The following is a 9,879-nucleotide window of genomic DNA, read 5'->3' as shown; positions in this document are numbered from 1 at the left end:
ATAACAGGAAAACCTCAAGTCATAGATTTATGTTATGGTACAGTGTGGGAGAATATGGCTAGGGGCGACACTTTGTCTAGATGCTGTAGTGTGCAGGACTGTAAAATACCAGTTATTGCTGCCTTGTCAAATTTTGATGCCAGTACAAAGCCTATTTTTTTATGAAATCTCAGCACTAATGACATCATATCCATATAGCAACAGTTTGATTGAGTGTTGGCAGCTTTGGTGATGACTGGTCTATACCACACAAGTGTTAGTCTGTGTGCTCTTAATTGGTTGTCTGGTTAGAGGAATTGACATGTAGCAAAAGCTGAGGCAACAGCAGCCCACACTGTCTGACAGATGCTTGGCTGCTGGCTTTGTGCTGTGGGATCCCCCGCAGCTGGCAGGAAGTCCCATACACATATGCAGGATTCAACATACAGGGCACAATGGTGCCATTCACACACACGCATGCACATAGGCACGGAGACCACCCTCCACCCGGCAGCACAGGCACCGTATTATTTCTTTATACGCTGAGTGATTATCCAGCCAGGGAGAAGTCAATTCAGAGCAAGAATGTGTCTATTTTAGGCTTGTGGTCATGCTATCAGGAACTTTATTATTTTACATAATTCTGTGCTCTTCTAAGTTATTGATTTAAAGCTGGCTTAATCAAGCTCAATATCAGAGAAAAGTACTGAAAAGCTATAAAAGCTAACACACTATAATTGATTGTTTTTCACTGCTTTGAAAAAAAAAAAGAAGTGGTGTTTTCCCAACACCAGCAATGCAATTATTTTATTTTTTCTAGTTTTGCAGCATTTTATGAATGCGTGCCTGGATTCAGTCCTGTTTTCAAAGAAATAATAGTTCTATGTGTTGAAATAATAGATCAATGTGCTGCTCTCACGGCAATAATAGTTCTGCCATTACATTTTTAATGAGAGTTTAAGCTACTACAAAAGCCAGGAGTACAAATGGCAGTGGAACCATACCATGCCTCGGGGCTGAAGAAGAGGACCTGCACGTACACACATGTAGAGAGGAAATCTAATGGGTACTGAGAAACAGCTCTGGTCTGAGACACAGAGAGGAGAGGCCCAATCACATGATATCAGAGGAGTTATGCCTGTATTGTAGGGCTCTGCTTACATATGGGACCGGGGGTTATGGCGGGAGAGAGTCCAGGGCAGGGTTCCATCAGACCTCTCCTGGCCCCGTCATAACCCTGGTGGATCCGGCGAAATGGCAGGAGGTGCAGTGGGAACTAGAGCTGGAGCAAGGCCCTGTTTCTCTTCTCCACAGGCCCTGTCATGTCCTGTGGTCTGCTCCTCCCACCTCCTGAGCAATGCCAGTCCCTCCACAGCACCCCACACTCCTCTGCCTCCCCCACAACTCCCTAAACATGCAAGAGCCTGGGAAATTTCACTGAGGAACATCTCATATGTTGAGAGAATAATATATTTGAATTCATAATCATTTCAGCCCTGGCTGACAGACCAACATACTACAACCTACACTTCATTGTACGTCGCTCTGGATAAGAGTGTCTGCTAAATGCTTTGTGAAAAATTTTGGCTTTGTCAAAATATTGCATTGTATGAATTGCTCTATGCAGCATAAACTCAAAATATGACAAAATATTCCTCTATTTGCTCTTGCCGCTGGCTTTGCTCATTGACACTTATCTTTGATATTGGGTTATTAGCACATGGTGTTTATTGTGTCTTTACCGCATGGATGCTTACGTTTTAATTGTTTCTCTGAGGGAGATAATCCAGGTGATAATTTAACCTTTTGGAGACAAAGCTAACAGTTGTCAGCCTGCTCACCTATTTCTGATTTGATCCCAGAAGCCGCAGCTTCGGTGGGAGAGAGAGATCCCTGTTGCTGACGTGCAATCCATACTCCAACCTTTCTCTGAGGGTATCTCTCCATTACCTGCTTTCTATCTTCTATTGATCTTCGAGTTGAGAGAAGAGAATGGGAAATAAACTGGAATCTTTGTCCTTGATCATCTCTGGCAGAGAAACTCACCTTGTTCATGTTGTAATCTCGATAAGACTGACCTTACGCTCCTAATCTTGGGTTTAATCCTTAGTAAGTGCCCAGGATGAATAAGAAGATGTATGAACACAGGAGATATTTCTTTTTGTAGAAGCAGGAACCCTTGACATAGTGCAGGATGCTCACTGTGCTGTCGGACAAATCTCCCGAGAAGAATAGCTGTGAACATTACAGTATTATATTTTAATTTTTCTCTCACATTTATGCATATGAATGGTAAATGGTTGGCATATATAGCGCCTTTATCCAAAGCGCTGTACAATTGAAGCTTCTCATTCACCCATTCATACACACACTCACACAACAACGGCAATTGGCTGCCATGCAAGGCGCCGACCAGCTTGTCAGGGGTTAGGGGGGTTAGGTGTCTTGCTCAGGGACACTTCGACACAGCCCGGGTGGGGGATCGGACCGGCGACCCTCCGACTGCCAGACGACTGCTCTTACTGCCTGAGCCATGTCGCCCCCATATAAAATGGCAACGTAAATATTGACATGGTGTAGTCACATGACCATACTTACCTCACAAAGTCCAAACTGGTTGAAACATTGTCCGTCTTGCTCCCTTTAATAAATATATATATATCACCAGGGTACATTAACAGCTGAGTGCGAATATTACTTTCTTAGCGGAAATATTGTAGTCATGCTCTAGACACAGTAGATCATTGACTCAGAAACACTGGCTTTGTTTATGGTGGCATTTTTTTAGAAGGTGACTTCAACTGGAAAAAATCGAAACCGTGCTGTTTTAGAACAGCAGTGTGTTATAAAAATCCCAATTTGTAATTTAAATGATAAGCCAGAGACTGCTTCTAACAATCCATCTATCCTCAGGTTTGATTGGACAGTCACAGATGCCAGAAGGTCAACAGCCGACTAGGGGAGGAGGGCATGATAAATAAAACAATCAAAGCTATGCTATTTTAGATATTTTAACCAAAATGACTAGGAATTCATTTCTGGTGCATGTGAACACTAAGTACAAAAGAAACAGTAAAATGTTAATGGAAAAAATGTAACTTGAACAGAATTAGATTAACTAAACCCTTAAGGGAATACAGAAATCACAGGATCTCTAAATATGTGGTCATGCTTTTTAATTATATCATTGATGTGGTATGAAGTCAAATCAATCCTTTTCTGGAAATCATGTGCACAAAGTCAATATGCAATAGGACAGACAGCTCTAAACACTCTTCATTTAGAGCTATAACACCCCAGTTAACCTTGGCTGGAAGTTTACGTATTTAATATGTAAATTATATTAAAACTCAGGTTATCTAAGGGGTTAGCTTGGCAAAACTGAAAAAGAGCTGTGGTTAAAGGGATCATTTCTGTATTTTAAAATATTTTTATTTTATTTCCGTATCTAAAATCCTTCATCACACACAAAATCTGAGCCATTTGTACACTAAAATTTAAATTTAAAATTTAAATATTTTTTTAAATAATCCCCAGAAAGTGAACTACCCCTTTAAGGCTTCTTCTATCTACCTCTCTGTCTGCCTGTTCTTTTTTTTGTGCAATTTCCAATGTGTACAGTCTGGAGGCAAGCGTCCATTACAGATCCCTGCTATCGTATATTGCAAGCACTGCCTGACTTGTTATGGCTGACAGTCATGTCACAGACAGATCGGGCAGACATAGCCTGAGAAGCCATTGTACCATGTGTCACTGTGGAAGCACATCGTCTCTGAGTGCTGTTTTGAAAGAGACAGAAGGATGTTGCTGCCTACCATAGCTGAGGTACTAAACATAGCAACACAAAAGATACCACAAAATATGCATACTGTCACACATCAGGGGCTTCACTCACACATATTACCTGGAAGATATGATGCCTTTCAGACATTCTGCATACCAATTGTCACAAAAGCTATTTGAGTTGCAATCAGCTTGTAAATAATAGCTAAGCCTTTGTGGCACCTGGAAAGTCTCTGTGCAATTATTATTTCAAACACTATATATTGTGAGTTCAAATGCGCACCGGTCCCAGAATTGTGGAGGGTGGTCAGATTTTTTTTCTTCCAATATTGAATCCCCTGTTCTCCTTGGGAAAAGGACAGAGAAGCACCCCTCTGTGGCACACGCTGCCAGCAGTGCCACACTGCATGGGAGGAATAAGCTCCTTGCAGTTAATGCAGGCAGGCAGGTACAGGCAGATTGTGGGCGCCCAGTCAGTCAGATGAGTTGCACATTATCAGTACCTTTTATCGATAGTGTGTGTGGAGATATTGTGCCCTAGCGATTTGCAAGAGTCAACAGACATCCATTCACAGACATATGTCTCCTAGGCAGTAGATAATGGTCAATACTGCCATCATCAGTTCTATTAAAATGTCTATCTTCAGTAACTGCTGATTTCTTATTTTCCTGTTTTAGTAAATTAGTTTCCATATGACTGTTAAGAATTATTGGACAATACCAATCCCAGTTATTGTTTCTCTGAGATACAGACAATATCCAGTAATTACAGTTAATAGCATGCCAGCATTTTTAATCAGAGATAACCACACACACATTGTATGTACAATATTCATAGATTACCTCCTGCAGTAATTACTGCATGATGATAGTCTGTTCTGTTATACAATGTGCATAATAATATGTGCATGTTGAATGCATATATTAAACACTAGGTGACTAGTTTTGAAACGTGTTCTTTGTTTTTCATTGTACTGTAACTGGCAGAGCTCCATTTGTTATCTGCAATCTTAAAGTTTTATTTTTCCTATTTTCTGTGTCTGTGAGAATCCTTTTTATTACTCTTGTTAAGAAACGTAAGTATGGATTCCATCATATACCCCTCCATGGTGGCTTCTATGGTCTGTATTCATTCTTTGTCCTTTACTTTGCCTCTAAAATTCAAGCAAGTATTGCATTTTTTAATGACAATCCTGAGATTGAGGAATGTGAACTGGCAAAGCTGCAGTCATGTTGAAAGTGAAAGTGAATTTAATTCTGAGACAAAGTGAAGGTCAAACTTTGATTGAATCTGAAGTCTTGAATCTGACGTTGACTGAAGTCTCATTTTATTTTATTTGTTTTCAAGTGTCACCAGTCACACAAATGGGCATCCAAAGCAAACAGTTTGGACACCCTGCTCAAGCAGAGCTTCACAACCTCCAAAATTTAAATGTTGGGTCCTTGCTACAGACAAAGCATCCCTAATGACCTTACACGAGGGGCTCCTAAACTGTAGGTCAGGACCCCATGTTGGGTCACCCAATTTTGGGATGGGGCCGCCTGAAAATCTTGAAAATGATAAAATGTATTTTTGGTCTCTTTAAAATATGTGAATGTAGGCCACTGCATGTTTAACATTACAACAGCCCAACTATATTAAATCAATGAGGCAGGAGAGGTTGTGGTATATTTCCAGTATAGTGGTGGCGAAAGGGCACAAGATGTGTGAGGGTGGGGTGTTGGGGTGGTGTAAGTTTGTGAACATTGATTTGGGGTCACATCAGAGAAATGTTTGGGAGCCCCTGCCTTACACCCTCTGTAAATTCTGTCTCTGGGAGCCTCTTTTACTCTGTTTAGCCTTTTTTAAATCAATGAATGTCTTTGAAAGAATGACATTGAAGGAATGTGTGGGATTATCGTGGGAGGCGTATCTGTGTTTCTCTGCTGTCCCTGGATACCACCATGAACGAAGATGACAGAAAAGTAAGCAGCAGCTGAGAGAGCATTTACCTGTCACTCACACGCACCAATTAATACAGAGAGAAAAAGGGTAATTATTTTAAATTGAGATATACAAATACTCTGAGTAGTAACAGTCCTTTCAGAGTTCACTGTTTTGAAGGTCAATCGAAATTCGCCATGGTATAATGCAATGTACTCAGCAACAGAATTACCACAAACCTTATTAACCTTCATTTATTCAGAGAAACACGGATACACCTCCAACTAAAATCCCACAGAGTAAAACATACATTAAAACATTAATTCCTGTGAGGCCCCAGGAGTATTGCAGCAATAGAAGAGGAATGTGTAGCAGAGTGTATTACAGAGTTAAAATAAGTTCTAGCAGGTCCATTGATGTCAGTTTAGTTAGTGAAGTCAGTTGGCTGCATTCTTCCATATTATGGGCGTTATATAATATGGTGTTATCCTGAAGCAGTGCAGATCCTCTCTTGGTATTGTAAGGGTCTCGTGTTGACTAGTGTGGGGGTTCTGTTCTATCTCAACCTCCCCACAGCACGCTGAAAATGGCTGGGTCCTGGGGTGACAGGTGCCCTCTGCTGTATGCGCCCGCTCTCCTGTCTTCACATGTTCCCGGTGACATTTGTTGCACATTATTTCCCTCGACAGTTGATTTGGACAAACAACAACCACTGCAAGCACATGGGTCATTCAAGCACCAGGACAAATATAATTCAGTGACATTTTTAGATACTGAGTAAAAAGCTAAAAATAGAATCAGCCTATATGCAAGTCAAACAAATTAGATATTAATTCCACAATAAGTAAATGCGATGTTCTTAGCTCTAACCAATATTAAGCAGGAAGAGCTTGTCAACTGTATTTGCAGCTGTGATTTGTAAGCTTAACTTCCAGAGGTCTAGGAAAAAGAGTGGTCAGAGGGTCAGAGGTCAGAAAGAGTCTGATGATGTCATCCAAATAGAATGGTTTCCCTTCATGCATCTGCCATAATGATGTCACCACTACCCAGGAGTCCCCCCACCCTCTGGCCTCCTGTCTGCAGCGTTGAGTTTATGGAGCCCCACCAAGAGCGAAACCCCACAATTACTGATGTGTTAAGAGAGGTCAGTTAACTCTGCTCTGTCCAAAGCTCTCTCCATTTCCCCTTCAGCGTCTAGAGATACGATTACCGACCGTCTGTCCTTCTCTTTCTTGCGCAATAAATCCAATTATGAAAGTAACTGCCCGTTATCTGATGAGTGTCTGCTGTTTATCAGTTCAGTTTGATTTATACGGGAGGAGCAGATTGCAGACTGCTGGCTGGCTCATGCCGCTCTGTGCTTGTCATACTGAGCTTGTTTTCGGGGTTCGTCTCATGTGTTGAAAAAATGTAATACTGCACATCCATTCATTCATGTGGAAGGGCTTCTGCGGGGGCATTTTGCACACAGCGTTAATACACAGAGACGGTGTCCTTGTATGCAATATTTAAGAGCTTCCCGGGGGGTTTCGATGGGGCCGATAACAAGGAAAAAGAGCGACGCGCAACTTTCCGAGAGGGTCTATTTTCAGCAGAAACGAACAGATTTCACACCAAAAAGTGATTGATTTTCATATGAAAGAACAGACTGAATTTATGCGGCGGAGAGCAGTTAAAGAAAAGAGGCTGGCACGCGGTGGATTTGAATATTCCGAGGCTTAACAGCACTGATTAGAGAAACAGCGGTAATGATATTCATTGGTACATTTTTAATATGGATGGTAGATTGAACACCTGTGTGCCGCGCGTAGCTCTCGGTGCCGTGTACATCTGACAGTGCGCTCTCGCAAAGGCCGAAACATTAAAGCTCCGCACAGGAGGAGTCTGACGTGCCAGGGGAGCCGGTCCCATCATCCTGAGCTCACATCAGCCGCGAACCCCCACATTCCTCTCTGCCTCTGTCGCTGGGCGCGAGAATAATGATGCTCCACACCAGGGAGTTCTCTTTGATAAAACACGCCACATACACAGCTGTGCAATAATGAGCGTGGTGATACGCCGCGTGTAACTGCACAAGTAATGAAATGCGATGCGTTTCCGCTAAGCTGTAATACGCGGCGTGCTACCGTCGGGGGCTGAACGCTTCCCAGCCACGTCTGAGAACAACACGGCTTCTATTAGCAGCTGTCAGTCACAGGGTATTAAAACCAATCGCAGAAACAGCGTTTGTGGCGGACTGTAGCGCACACCATATTTCGCGGCTCTGGCTAAATTGCAAAGGGAGCCACGCATGGGAAGGGAGGTCTGAGACCCAGCTGTTTGTTCAAAGTGGAGTCAAAACAATCTGATACCACCAGCAGACAAAAGTGAATCTAATGTGCAATCGCACAATATCTTAACAATATTAATATTTTTGTCACAACAAGGTTCTGAGAATGTTGGACCATTCAACTTGGCTTGAAAGGAAGAGGGCGAGCTAGGTAGGCAGAGGGGGTGGCTCGTGCAATTAAAAGACTCTGGTGGTCTATGTGGGGGCTCCCATTGCTGTATCCTGCGCTTGGTGTATGAAGCAGTCATTGTGTGTGAGCCACTGGCTTACAGTGCTGCGATGGACCCCGTGGTCCAATCCACAGGACTGGGTCCTGACTGCTCTGACTGGGGGACCCAAGGCACATCATTCTCTGTGATGCTGCCCAAATGATGGAGTATTTTGGTTGGTGCGGTACTCCGTCCATCTGGTCAGTTGAGTGCACTGCTCTGCAGAGTACATAAAGCAGCAGCTGGAAGCCTGCATTTCGGAGGGCTGAGGGGGCAGCTGAACGGCAATAAAATAAAGTGCCACTGATTTCTCTCTGCGCAGAGGCTGGAGGTGCAGACTTCCAGAGCTGACCTCCATGGCAACCATCTCCAAACATACGCAGAGGTAATGGAGCCAAAAATATCCACTGCGCTGAAGTCAGGGAACAAGGGGGGCAGGCATGCATGTCCTGGGAGGGGGGGCGGGTGTCAAAGCAGCTGGTCAGACTGTGCCCCCCCTTAAGCCTTTCTACAGGTGGGCCTGTTCCCCCAGAGTGGGAAGGGCTGTCGGGGGCTTTGATGTGGGCTCCAAACACAGTCTCCCCGCTCCCCAGACGCATACACAGAAGGGGTGAAGGAGGGCACGCCTGGGCTGTCTCCAGCCAGCAGAACGCTGCCTCCCCCTCTCCACCCCACAGAGGACGAGATCTGCTCCAGAGATCAGAGAGAGGAGAGCCTCTGCTTCACCGCAAAGGAATGGCTCCTGCAGTCCCAGATTCCCCTGCCTCTCTCTCTCTCTCTCTCTCTCTCTCTCTCTTCCGTACTTTCTTGTTCTTGTCCTTGCTCTCTCAGAGCTCCTGGTATGTCCTGACATTGTGACGGTGGCTCCCAGGTGCCTAAGACACGTCGTCAGGCAGTTTTCCCATAAGGGAGCGATCTCTCGATGCGGCTCGGCTGACCCCTGAAACCTCTGCTTCATTAGCGGTGTCTCCCTCCCGCGCTCCCATGCTTCACAGCCCCTCGCGACCGACGTCGGGAGAACGGTAATGGAGACGAGATGTTTAAGCAGACGGAAGGTTCTGGAAGGCGTCTCCGATGCTCTTTTACATTACCGCATGCAGGCGAGGCGTGTGTACAAACGGAGTGTCAGTGCTCTTGCTCTGAAAATTGTTAGTTTCAGCTTTTTTCACAAAGCAAGCTTGTGAAATTGACCAAAAAATAGTTCAAGGGAAAACTTACATCTTTATGGGTCTTTGAAGTTGATTCGTTTCCATTGTAGCTTTTGATTTTTACTGCTGTTGTTTCTCTCCACCTGCATTTTGCACAGGGCCTGAGGGCTAAATGCATTGAAAGGCAGTTTAGTGTGAGCAGGGCCCTGTGTGAGAGAGTCCAGTGTGGGGTCTGTGGTGAGCCTACACTGGGGTGGAGAGGGGGTGTGAGGGCAGTGGGAGGCTGGAACAGCTGTGCTGAATGAGCAGGGCTGGTGTCTAACCCCTCTGTGCTGTGCTGTGATGGGGTGAGCTAAGAAACGCACAGCAGCACCAGAGCGGAGACCCTACAACAGGAACCAGACTCTCACTGCTGGGCTGCTCTGCCTCCCCTGCCAAAACTTTATTTGCATGACATTATTCAGTGTTACAAATGCAAAGGTGAGAAATAACAGCAACCAGCGATTC

Source organism: Conger conger, chromosome 6 (genome assembly GCF_963514075.1).
Source record: "Conger conger chromosome 6, fConCon1.1, whole genome shotgun sequence".
Taxonomy (NCBI): domain Eukaryota; kingdom Metazoa; phylum Chordata; class Actinopteri; order Anguilliformes; family Congridae; genus Conger; species Conger conger.
This window is presented reverse-complemented; position numbering follows the sequence as displayed.